The sequence below is a fragment of the Leopardus geoffroyi genome, chromosome A1 (genome assembly GCF_018350155.1).
Source record: "Leopardus geoffroyi isolate Oge1 chromosome A1, O.geoffroyi_Oge1_pat1.0, whole genome shotgun sequence".
Lineage (NCBI taxonomy): Eukaryota > Metazoa > Chordata > Mammalia > Carnivora > Felidae > Leopardus > Leopardus geoffroyi.
The window spans coordinates 158,198,422-158,210,781 of record NC_059326.1 but is presented as its reverse complement, the minus strand read 5'-3'; the positions used below and the strand labels follow the sequence as shown (position 1 = coordinate 158,210,781).

Here is a 12,360-nt window from a genome sequence, read left to right as displayed (position 1 = left end):
AGAGTAACACGGATTCTTTGCTATTTCCTACTTCCTACTTCCGCTACAACATCAATAAACTTTTGCCCTGCCATATTTCAAACCCTGTGGCGCATAGTAAGGGTAGCATGAGGCTTGGAGTTTGTGGGGATACACATTAGTTTAGAATTTCCAAGGTACTGAGCTACATTTGAACGTTTATTTTTTGCTGTTTGCCCAACTCCCAACAGGGGAGTTTTGATTTAGTTAGTGAGGAAATTAACCCTACTTTCCCTTATTCTTTCTCTGGCAGAAAGGCAAGAGAGGGAGTACAATTATATTGCAAGACAAAGGAAAACTTCACTGTATTTCATACCTGGGAAGGCACAGTACTTCCTCCGGGATGAAGAGGAGAAAAACTGAACAGAAGTTCAACCCTGAAGATAACTAAAATGGTATAAAAACGGTATGGTATATAAAAATGTTAATTTCAAACTAGAACTAAATCAGTTAGGTATTTTTACATATAGGGGTGTGTAACTTCTTGAATGGTGACTATTTTCTCTATGGGTTTTAAAAATAAATCAGTTTTTGTAAAGCTCTTGTTTCTACCCCCTAATTTACGCATAATATTTTGGTATACAGAAAATAAAATCATCTGTAGCTGTTATCTGTAACTTTATTGACCTTTGAAAGCATTTCTTAATTGTTTGTTTGTTTGTTTGTTTTTTGGTAAAAATAGGGCCATGTGTATGTGACATACACATTTAAAAATATATCTTTCCCACTCCTGAATCAACTGGCCTGTTATCTTGTTCTCTAAACCTATGTCATTCCACTTCACTGAACTGCTTGGGGGCATCTCGACTGCTACACTCCCATAATTAATCATTTCCTTTTTGGCTGGTTTGGCTGAGGGCCTCTCATTAGCCTGACATCTAGTCTCCTCTTCTCGGCTCAATAGCCTTTAGTTTTATCAACTTCCCTATGTGCTCTGCATTGAAGTTTATATTTGTCTTTTAACCATTCATTAGGTGGTGACACTAGAATGGAAAAGAATGTAATTGACTGGTGGGCATCTTGACAAGAGAAAATAGTAACATCTTTATTTTCAAGGACAGAAAAACAGAATACCCAAGAGAGAACTCTTCAAAGATTCAAGTAACCAGGAGGAGAACTTTCCTGCATGAGCAAAAAGCTCTGGTGACAATGTTTCCATAGGGGATTAACATATTAGAGTAGGAAGAGATTTGCAGTCGTTGCTGATTTGATTTGGATGCAAGTCAGGATTTATATTCCATTGATTTTTAGAAAAAAACCGCATTTATTATGGAAAATTTAAAACACATACAAGATTAGAATAATATAATGAAGTCACATGTATCTATGACCCAACTTAAACAATTATCACTCCAGGGATCTCTTTAGTTTTTTTCTTTTAAATAGGGTTTCCCTACAGCTTCCTTGGGCTGAGCTTTAAGAGAGTAGGGGCCTCCCTCAAACAAGAGTAGGTAACAACTTTGAAGATTCCTTCCCAAGTCAAATTTTTAAAAAGTGAATTATTTTATCCAAACATTATATACATAAAGAAAAGTACACAAATCAAATGTATAGCTCAGTGACTTTTTATAAACTGGATACACCTGTGTAGCCAACAGCCAGTCAAGGCACAGAATATTACCAGCCTCTCAGACACCTCTGTGTCCACTTTGAGTTACTAACCCCTGAGGCGGTATTACCTGCATTCAGTCCTAATACCTTAGTTTTGCCTGTTTTGGAACTTTATGTAAGAGATCGCATTGTATAATATGTACTATTCTGTGTCTGGCTTCTTTCTCTCAATTTTGTGAAGTTCATTCACTTCGTTTTATGTAGTTTCAGTTTATTCATCTTTGTTGTGTATCGTTCCACTGTATGATTAGAACACTATTTATTTATCCACTGTATTATTGGTAGATATTTGGGTTGTTTTTAATTTGTAATTATTACAAAATGGCGTAGCTGTGAATATTCCTACACATATTTCCAATATGTTTATTCCTGTTGAGTATAGATCTAAGAATGGAATTACAATGTCATAGGTCTTACATATAATCATTTTAAATTGAAATACTTAAATATTGCCAAACAGTTCTCAACCTGGTTATTTCTATCTACATTCTCACCTCCAATACATAAAAGTTCAAGTTGTGCCACATTATCACCAGGATTTGGTATTGTCAGTCTTTTTAATTTTAGGCATTCTGGTAAGTGTGTATAGACATCACACTGTAATTTTAATTCACATGTGTCTGATGACTATTAAGCTTGAGTACTTTTCCATGTTTCCATATTCTCTTTTTAAAGTGTCTCTGGGGGCACCTGGGTGGCTCAGTCAGTGGAGTGACCATCTGACTCTTGATTTCTGCTCAAGTCACTATCCCAGGCTCATGGGATTGAGCCCACGTTGGGCTCCCCCATGAGCGTGGAGCCTGCTTAAGATTCTCTCTCACTCCCTCTGTCCCTCTCCCTGATTTGTGCACTCTCCCTAAAGAAACAAACAAACAAAAACGTGTCTCTGAATCTCTTACTCATTTTTCAATTGTTTTGTTTATCTTTTACTCATTGAATTATGGGAGTCATATATTGTTGATACATATGCGTCTTTTGTTAGGCATTTGTACTGCAAATATTTCCCACTGAGTGGCTTGCCTTTTCAGTACCTTATTGGTGTTCTTTGATAAACAGAAGTGTTTCGGTTTTGTTTTTAATATCAGGCACTTTTTGTGTCCTATTTAAGAAATTTTTGTTTACCCCAAAATAATCTCCCATAGTTTTCCTCTAAAAATTTTTATTGTTTCTCACTTTGTATTCAGATCTACAATTCCTCTGGAATTGATTTTTGCATACAGTTTGAGGTAGGGATTCAGGTACATTTTTTTTTCTGTATGCGCAAGCAACTAATTTAGCAACACTTGTGCAATGACTATCTTTTCACCACTGCCATGCAGCATGATTTTTGGTGTGTGTGTGTGTGTGTGTGTGTGTGTGTGTGTGTGTGTTTCTAGACTCCCTATTTCTGTTCCATTAGCCAATTTGTTTATGATTATGCCAGTACCACACTGTTGCTATCATTTTTTAATATGTTCTGATAATGGGTAGAACACCTCCTCCAGCTTTATTGTTCTTTTTCAAGACTGACTCCGACTTGCTATTTCTGGTCTTTTACAATTTACATGAAATTTGGATCAGCATGTCAATTTGTCAGTTTATACATGTACAAGTGCACACGTGCACACACACATACACACATGAGCCCTTTTGCTAAAATTTTGGTTGAGAATTATTTGGGTAGTGGCCTGTTACAATCTCTATGTATAGCAGGTGGGAGGATGGGAAGATAGCAGGCCAGAGAAATAAATGGGCCTAGGTAAGAGCCCAGAGCATAATAGATCATGTTAGATATTTTGAGCTTTGTTCCAAGAGCAATGGAAAGTCATTGCAGGGAAGCTAATAATCCTTTGGTGACACTTACCAGACCCTCACCAGTGGTAGGTTCTGTGAGGACTCAGCTCTGTTTTGTGGATGTCTAAAGCACCAGAGAGCACATGTGTTCAGATGTCATATCTTATGAAGCCTGATCTACAGCTGCATTTTCTTCTTCATTACTGTCTGAAGTGACATAGAAGGACCTCTGGAAGTCATCAAGTCCATCTCAAAGAAGTAGATTCTTTCTTATTGAGAGCATCAAAACCATTGTTCCTGAACTAAGTGGCACTAATAAGCCACAGTCAGTTTAATTGCCTCTGTCTCTATGTGATAGAAATGTCACCTCAAATCCCAGCTGTGTGAAAAGAGGGGGGCATCACCTATGGGCTGTTGGGGCCTGTCAGTAAACAAGAGGGGCCACATTCCCTAGACACTGTTGTTATTGATAGTCTTGGGGAAGGGGATCAGGCTGGAAGGGAAGGAAAGGAGAAGGGAAGTATGCAAATAAAATCTTATGTCTGATTTCCCACTATCAGCCATAACTCATATGTGACTATGTAGACCTAACACATGGGGCATCTAGGACAGCCAGAAGTAATTATTACTCCTTTTCTTACTGTAGATTTCTGTGATGTGTGTGCATATGTGCATGTAAAATATTATATAATAATGGAAATGTAGTGAATTATATGCAATCTGCACCATCAACAGAACAGTTTCCTTTGTAATCAACGAAGACATTATTCTCTGTGATTCTGTACTACCCAATCTGCACATATGTAAATGGCAACCCTGGTGCCATTATGAGTTTCTTTATTCATGGAAGAAGAGGGGCTTGACCTTAGTAAAACTGGACCCAAGTTACTCCTTATTCACCCTTAGATCTACTTCAATCTGGCTTAAAAACAGAAGAGAAATTGTTGCACCTATGAGTCTCTGTTGAAACCTAGATCAGTGTTTGCAAATGCAAGACAACTGTTTGTAATTATCCTCTCAAAATTTGTCATTCCCTTACTTGATCGAAACAAAGGGCTTTGGATAGCTGAGCATTTGCCATATAAACTAAATGGGTTCTCCAGGAGTTTTGTGAATCCAATCATTGGGCCCAATTAAGTTCTTCTGAGGTCAAGTTTGTACAAAGGTGGTCATGTCTGATATTGATTCCAGGTCACCTATCTTGCCCCTTCTTTCAAGCCACACTGCTCTTTCGGGTCCTTAGTGTCTTTTCCTACCTGAAAAATCCGTTTTGCCATTTCCATTCATTGTAGAAGTTCAAAGAAAGTTAAACTTCAAAAGGAGAATTTAGGGTCTTGTTCTTATTTCTCCCCAAAGGCACATTATTCTCTAAGTAAATATACTAAAGTTTTTCTAGTGACAAGGATAGAGATAAAGCCTTTGTCAGGTCACAGAAGGTTCTGCTGCATCCTTCTTCCAAGAAAATGGTTACCATTCACTGCTGTAAATTTGCATAACTTCAAAAATCTAGGAAACAGAGCCTATTCCAACAAAAATCTGCTCTAAGGGGCCTGCTACCTCTATCTGGAAACACCTGTATGCAGGCTTCTCTGGATTAAAATAACTATTACATCTCACCAGGCACTCTGTAATATGTAAAGCATTTGGCCAAAGTGCCATGTTCATATACACCACTCAAAAAATGGCAGTTATTATTAAGCTGTTATTTTGGGGTCTTGCATTTTTTCACATTGGAAAAATATTGTAAGATGTGTAACAAAAATAAGAAAATGGGAGAAGTATGGTTCTTCAGTGTGTATTTTGCAAATACTCAGTTTTTTGACTGTTGCTTTTTAATTCTGGATATCATTAAATGCTGGTAATGACTTCTTACCATTCAGGAAGAAACACCTAAGTTTATTTATCAGAGAACACTGAATTCCCAGGAAAAGGGACTAAAATTCCCCAAATCTTTTACATTCACTTCAACCCTGGGTAAGACTATTGAGTTAAGGACAATCCTTCCCATAACACACTGAATTAGCAAACAAATAACTTTTCTCAAAGAGATTGCTTTTTCTAATCCCACTTGGTTCAGTTCTGAAGCATAAAGTTGCCTTTATAATTACAGTAACAGGTGATATTTTTAGCCATGTGTCCAATTTTATTAAAATTTTATGAGTTAGTCATATTGTATAAAATTCTCATTAGTTACATAAAAGCAAAAAGGAGATTATTAATGGTTAGTAGAATGCTAGAGAAAAATCTCACACAAAAGTGTTTGCATTTTTGTTCCTAATGTATAATGTCATACACCTCAATCTTCTGTTTAACATTTTGTGGTCAGTGCCATATTCTGATGCCATCCTGATTCATAGCAATGACAGAATATACATTGAGTTTCATTCATATGCTTTTAAAATTCAAACTCCAGAATTAAATTTTGAATTTGCTCCTTGGGTAAGTATTTCCTTCAAGAGAATTATGTATACTATAGTTTAAAAGGAGTTTCATATTAAGGCAGAGATGTTATCAGGCTACCCAGAGTACCCTAAAATGGCTTAAACTTTGTGGCTTACCCATGATATAGAGTCCTTTGTTCTACAGTCTCTAAGACCTGATAATATTAGTGTCTGAGAAGAGATCTGTCTCAAGGACCAATTCACATTAACTCAAGTTCATGATATATCAAAATCTAAGAACCAGATAGCTAATGCATTAATTTGTGGTAAGACAATAACTGATGTTGGAAATGGAGCAATCCACATGGGCTTCCAAATGATACTGAGAAAATATGAAATTAGGAAATGGTGATTTAATTTTAAGTTTAATGTTCTTATGCTTTGACAGTATGATGTATCCATTTATATGAAAGACAAATATCCATCTTCTCTAATCTCTAGGAAGAATAATAGGAGCATTCCTGTGATTTTGCTATGTTGGAGAGTAGGCCATGGTTCTGCAATGTTTTTGAATAACTATTTTACTGGCATTCTGGTGAGGAGGTACAACCTCATTATATAGAACTGTCCCACATTTTACAAAAGTTTAACATTTCTGGCCCCTAGTAAGGATTACAATGATACTCTAAAATTATTGTTACAGCCCCCAAACAGCCTCATATACTTTCCAATGCCCCAGTGGAGGAAGGGGTCCTCTCCTGGTTGAGATCTACAGGTTGGCCTTCAATGGAAAGGGTCAAGAAGTAAAAAACTACCTTCTGTACAGTATGCCTACTTTTTGATTGGCTAATTTCTGATATTTTATGGTCTTATGCTTTTCTTTCCCAAGGTAATCTTTTAGAGGTCCATGTCATAGCTAGAAGATACCAAGAGATATTCACTGGACACCACCTGGGGACCAGGGTAGAATCCATAGGGAAGAATCCAAGGAGCAGACTTTAAGGGTCAACTTTATCAATGCCAATGAAGCATTTACACTTTTTAGTGACCAAATCTGTCCCCAAGAGATCCTACATAGAACCCAGTGTGATATACAAATGGAAGTGAATACTCTAGTGGGAATTTGATGAGGTACAAGGGGAAAATCCACCTGTTCAACTTTCTAATGCTCCCTGAGGCAGCCCATGAGATAACTGTATGAAACTCGAGGGATGTAAGGAATGTAACTTCAAGAATTCTGTTTGTCTAGGCCTTTGCATGGTTTGGTTATACTCATTGAGGTAGATAATCACACACGGATTTGAACCAAAATCCCATCTTATAATGTAGTATGTTTCTCCCCAGAATGTGCTCTCAGGAGTCTACAATAGCAGATGACAGCTGTTCCTTCAACTGGGAATTCAGAGTGCTGGCTGCCTTTTTCTCAGGAGCATGGATTACTAGTGATCCTGCCTTCCTGAGATGGTAATTCTGGGCCATATATCACCACTACAAGACCCTGAATTCCCACTGGCACTCAGCTCCCATCTTTCCTTGACTTTAGCAGAAGATATGATGGCATCTTTACTTATCTCTCTCCTATCTTTGGAGATGTTGTCTATCTTTATGATGGCCTTTTAGGCTCTGCCTTGATCTAGTATATATTTTTCTTGTTAATTTTATAAATACTATTTATGTTAGACTTCTCTAGGAGTCTACAGGTGCTCTGCAGTGGTCCTAGAAACCACCTATATAACTTCTGCAACTGTCTCCAAGTAAAATTAAAGGAAAAAAATGCAAGAGAATTCAAGAGATCAAAAGGGAATCCTAAGTTTTAGTCGTAGTGTGCTCTTTGTTTATCCCCAGTGATTAGTAAGATGGGTAGTTCATAAATGAGGATGCTTCTGTCAGTCCTCTGTCTTCTATTTCAAATACAGAAAGGAAAACCTTTGAGTTGGAACTGAGAGAAGATGGAGTCTCTCTGGGCTCATTCCCTGCCTCCATGAAACAAGTTCACTGTTACACAGCTAGTAAGATGATTATTAAGAAGATTTTGTTACACCTTATCTGACTTCTAAGGCCAGCCCAAGGCAAAACATGTTCCTCTTCAATGATTCTAGTGTTGAAATATTTACATTTGGGTATCTCTTCTCCCCTACTCTCCCTGTACTCCCACTTTTGGTGCCCATTTTTTTCCCATATTCTCTTCTTCAGGCCACCAAATGAGCTTTGATAATTTTAAAATTATATTTCATTAGCTATAAAAATATCTAAAATAAAATGTTGAACAGATTATATTAGTAGAATTCTAGGCATTATGGAATTAAGTAAGAATTATGGATGTGGCACTAACTTTCTAGAACTCTGGATATCACTCCATGTGATAACATCCCTGTAGTGGGTTACCATCTTTTCTTTCTACACAAATTCTACCCCTTCCTAGATTCTTTCCCATTTCCAAGGGAAGAGGGTTGATGATTTGATTGGTCATTTTGGGCAGCATTAACATGAGAGTGTTTGTTCTGTCCATGTATATCACCAGTTTAGCTCTCACCCTTCCATCCATGAGACTAGGTAAGAGGACCCATGGGCTATCTTCAGTGCCCCTGTGACCATTTCTCTCAAGATGAGGCAGAAAATCCACAGAACTAGAAAACTCTCCTTTCTTACCTTGTTTTCCTTATGCCATGCATGTAGCTGAAGATTTCAATTTCAGAAGTGGTAGAAGTCCCATTTACGACTTACCTCTAACTTGTTTACTTCACCCCTGCCTTTGTAGAGAGATATATTTGGATATTGGACATTTATTAAGCTTTTAACAAAAGTGTACTTATTACCATTTGGCTGCTTTCCTTTGCGATGAGTTCCCCCAAGGAATTTAGTTGACAGTACAGAAGAGGAGGAGGCACAAGGGGGAGGGAAGAGGGTAGCATTAATTAACAGAGCAGGGATAGAAAAATCCTAGATCTGTGGCCATAAAAACAATGATGAACCTCTTAGTTCTACCATAATATCATGAGCTGATTGGAGTTCATTATTCAACACGAGGGTATCTTGAGGGCTTGAGATATTCTCTGATCAAAGGGAAAAATTCTCCTCTTATCCTCTTAAAACCATATGGATTAGTAAGAGGAATTTAGAAAACTGAGTTAAACCAAAATTGTAAACTTATCAATAGAAAACGAGAATTAGGAATGGTGGAAAAGTTCAGGCTTATCATTATTTCGTATCAATTTACCATCTGTTCCAGATTGAACAACCCATCTGGTGTCTGCTGCCAACAACTATCAACACATCTTTCAGATGCCTCTGCTGAACGTAATTATTAAAGTTTTTACTTGATTTAAAAACATGTAGAAGAGCAAAGTATGTATGTTTCATCCCAAATGAAATTGCAATGGCTTTCACTTTTCTGATGACTGCAATCTATTCACACTAAATCATTAGCTGGGCTGAAGGTCTGCTTAAGAGTAACAACCGGTATGTGTCGAGCAAACTTAACAATTATGATGGCGAACACAGCTATGGGTAATGGTAACCAAAGGCCTACGAGAGGAAAAGATTCAGAGAAATTCCAGCCTCTTATAAGAACCAGAGAGTGCTAGAAATGTAAAAAGACTGACGAGAGTTCTCACAATCACATGTACTGACTTATTAAACATATATGTATGCAGGTGTAACTCCAGCTGCTGAAGTTTGGAGCTTAAGAAGATGGATGCCACACTAAGAGAATTAATTGTCAGTAAAAGTTGAGTCTGCCTAAAATAAAGCCGGGCATTGACTTCAAGTAGGCAGCTGAGAGGCTGCATGGTGCAGACAGAACTTAGTACTGAACTTGAAATCGTATGATTTGGGTATGAGCCTTGAGTCTGCTAGTTGTCTGACTTGTGCAAATCACTTAATCTCTCTGGCCTTGTCTGCTCATTTTTCAAGTGTCACCAGAAGAATCCTGATAAAGCTCCTTGTAAACTATAAATCAAAATAGAGCTATTTTACACCCTTTTGTAATAAATCAAGATGCAAATGGATTTTAATAATCAGTCAGTAAAAATAAGTTTATTACGTAAAGTATACAAAGTATGTTTTTTATCCAGAGTAAAATAATGAAATATAAAATTTAAGTCAGACACATATACCCAAACTGATTCACAAAGACTGAAAAAAACTTCATGAGGGACAAAGTTGGAATAATTCTTTTACAAATCATCAAATTAATCTTTGTTAATTCAAATTTTTCCCTACTTACCCTCACTTTTATGAAGTGACCAGCTTAATACAGTGTGAATTTAATTCAATAAATATTAATTGTTTACTATGTGCAAAGGTTAATGTCAGACTCTAGAGACAAGTACAGAATTGCTAATCACCTAGCAACTGACACAGCTATCTTTCTTGTCTATACTCAACACCCTCTCTTATTGGTTGATACTTATTCTGCACTGACTATTAAAGATTTGAAGATCACCTCTGGATACATATATCAATAAAACACAGTTTCTCCTAGCCTTTGCCCATGCCTGAGCTTCATCTCAGTTTTCCAAATGCACAGTTGGTATAGGACACTAATTAAAGCATGGAGAGTTAAAGCACCAGTTATTTTTATTGACTAAAGTGTACTAATTGATTCATTTGGTTGACATTAGGAGTTTGGCCATTAGAATCTAACTTAAGTTTACATTTTGCTGGGGAATCTGTGGCTTCCTATCTTGACCCACAATTTCTTTAGTGATATTTTTATTTTCCTGTCTGTTGATAATAGCTTCTCCTGATAAACTAAAGTTATCTCTATTATCCTGACAAGTCTGTAAAATCAATACTGTTGTCACTTGATAGGTTGAGCTTGGATCTGAGATGTATCTAGTGTATTTCCTAGGCAGTGGTGACTAGGTAGTAAAGAAGTTGACTCCAGATCTGTCTGACCTCACATGCAGTGCTGTTTTTTTGTTTTTTGGGTTTTTTTTTTTTTTTTTTTTTTTTTTTTGGCTATTCTCTACTGAATGATTAGCAGGACTTCATCCTCATCATGGGCCCCATTTTATCTTGAGTCATACCCTACTTCTCTCCAGTATTTCTTTTTTTTTTTTTTCAACGCTTATTTATTTTTGGGACAGAGAGAGACAGAGCATGAATGGGGGAGGGGCAGAGAGAGAGGGAGACACAGAATCGGAAGCAGGCTCCAGGCTCTGAGCCATCAGCCCAGAGCCTGACTCGGGGCTCGAACTCCCGGACCGCGAGATCGTGACCTGGCTGAAGTCGGACGCTTAACCGACTGCGCCACCCAGGCGCCCCTCCAGTATTTCTATTCCTTATCCATCAGATTATATTTCAAATAGGAAACCCACATTCCCATGGTGAAAAGGGGAAAATTTCCTCTCTCACCATAGCAATGAAGATAAATAACATTTATCCTATGACCAGGCAGGAATATCTCAATCATCACAACTGAGTGGGTAGTGAACTCCTGGTACCATTAATAAAAAGGGACATTTTCTTCATTGCAAAATCTTCTGCTACAGAATGCGCAGAATTCTAGGGGTTATGGGACAAGAAGGCTTACCATGAATTTCCATAAATGAAGACTCTCAAGACTCTAAGTGTCATCCAAAACAAAATAGACACAAGGGTAATTCCCAGAAGAGGGGTGGGGGAATGGTAAACAATTCTCCCTTATCATGCTTTTATTATATGTGGGCACCAGATCAGTGGCTTGCATCCACTGCTTCATGTAGTTAGGTGGATTATCCTCCTTAGAGAAACCTTGTGACTCTGGTTTCATCACAACTAACTATGCGCTAAGCTTTGTAGGTTCTGGTTTTTCTCATTTCCTTTCTCTTCTTCTCCAGTACTATCAGGATTGTACTTGAAAGATCACATTGACAGATTGCTTCCATGGGATATTTTTAGTGTTGTGGATAAGAAAATCTCCAGCAAAGGTCAGATCTTTCACTGTTTTAATTAAATTGCAGTGGAAGGAGATTATATCATAAGGGTGGCCAGCCAGCTAACTCTGCCGCAATATACACAAAGCCATCATAAGTCTCTTTTGTTACCATGTGTGCGTAAGAGTGACGTGGGGCACCAGGGCCAGGTTTTAATTTAAAATGAGTCTTGATAATTACTTCGATTTTTTTTTCAAATTGTTGTCAAGGGATATTAAATAAGGTTTTGTAGATTCACAGTGACTCTGATTATTACTTTTTATTAGTATGATATTTTATTACTTCCCCTTCAGACATAAGCGGGCAATTTTTAGCCATCAGTTATTTGATACCACCAGCTTAAGTCCTTTCCATCACTTGTAGAAGATAAATGCCTCCCCTGGAAGTTTTCAAAAAGTTTTCCCCCATTTATTTACCTTCTTGTGTATTCTCCCAATGAGAAAATTGAGTTCATTTCGAAAACAAGTATCTTACACATATCTCCTCAAAGGATTCTTTGTTCTAAGGGAAAGAGAATGTTAAGGGCTGTTTCTGAAGTGCTCTATAATGAGGTTGAAATATTGCTGCTTTGAAAATGAATACAGACAGTTTCACTTATAATATATGTGCTTCTTACTGGACTCCAAGAAAACAATAACCAGCTCCACAGACGATTCAGC

General features: G+C 37.4%; 1 long non-coding RNA gene across 1 annotated transcript; it reads left to right on the top strand.

Moving 5' to 3' along the window:
- The first annotated feature begins 275 nt into the window (after positions 1–275).
- On the top strand, positions 276–9,081 carry LOC123603548. The gene is made up of 2 exons (XR_006714935.1): positions 276–424; positions 9,013–9,081. It is a non-coding gene; the product is annotated as an uncharacterized LOC123603548 (long non-coding RNA).
- Positions 9,082–12,360: the final 3,279 nt, after the last annotated feature.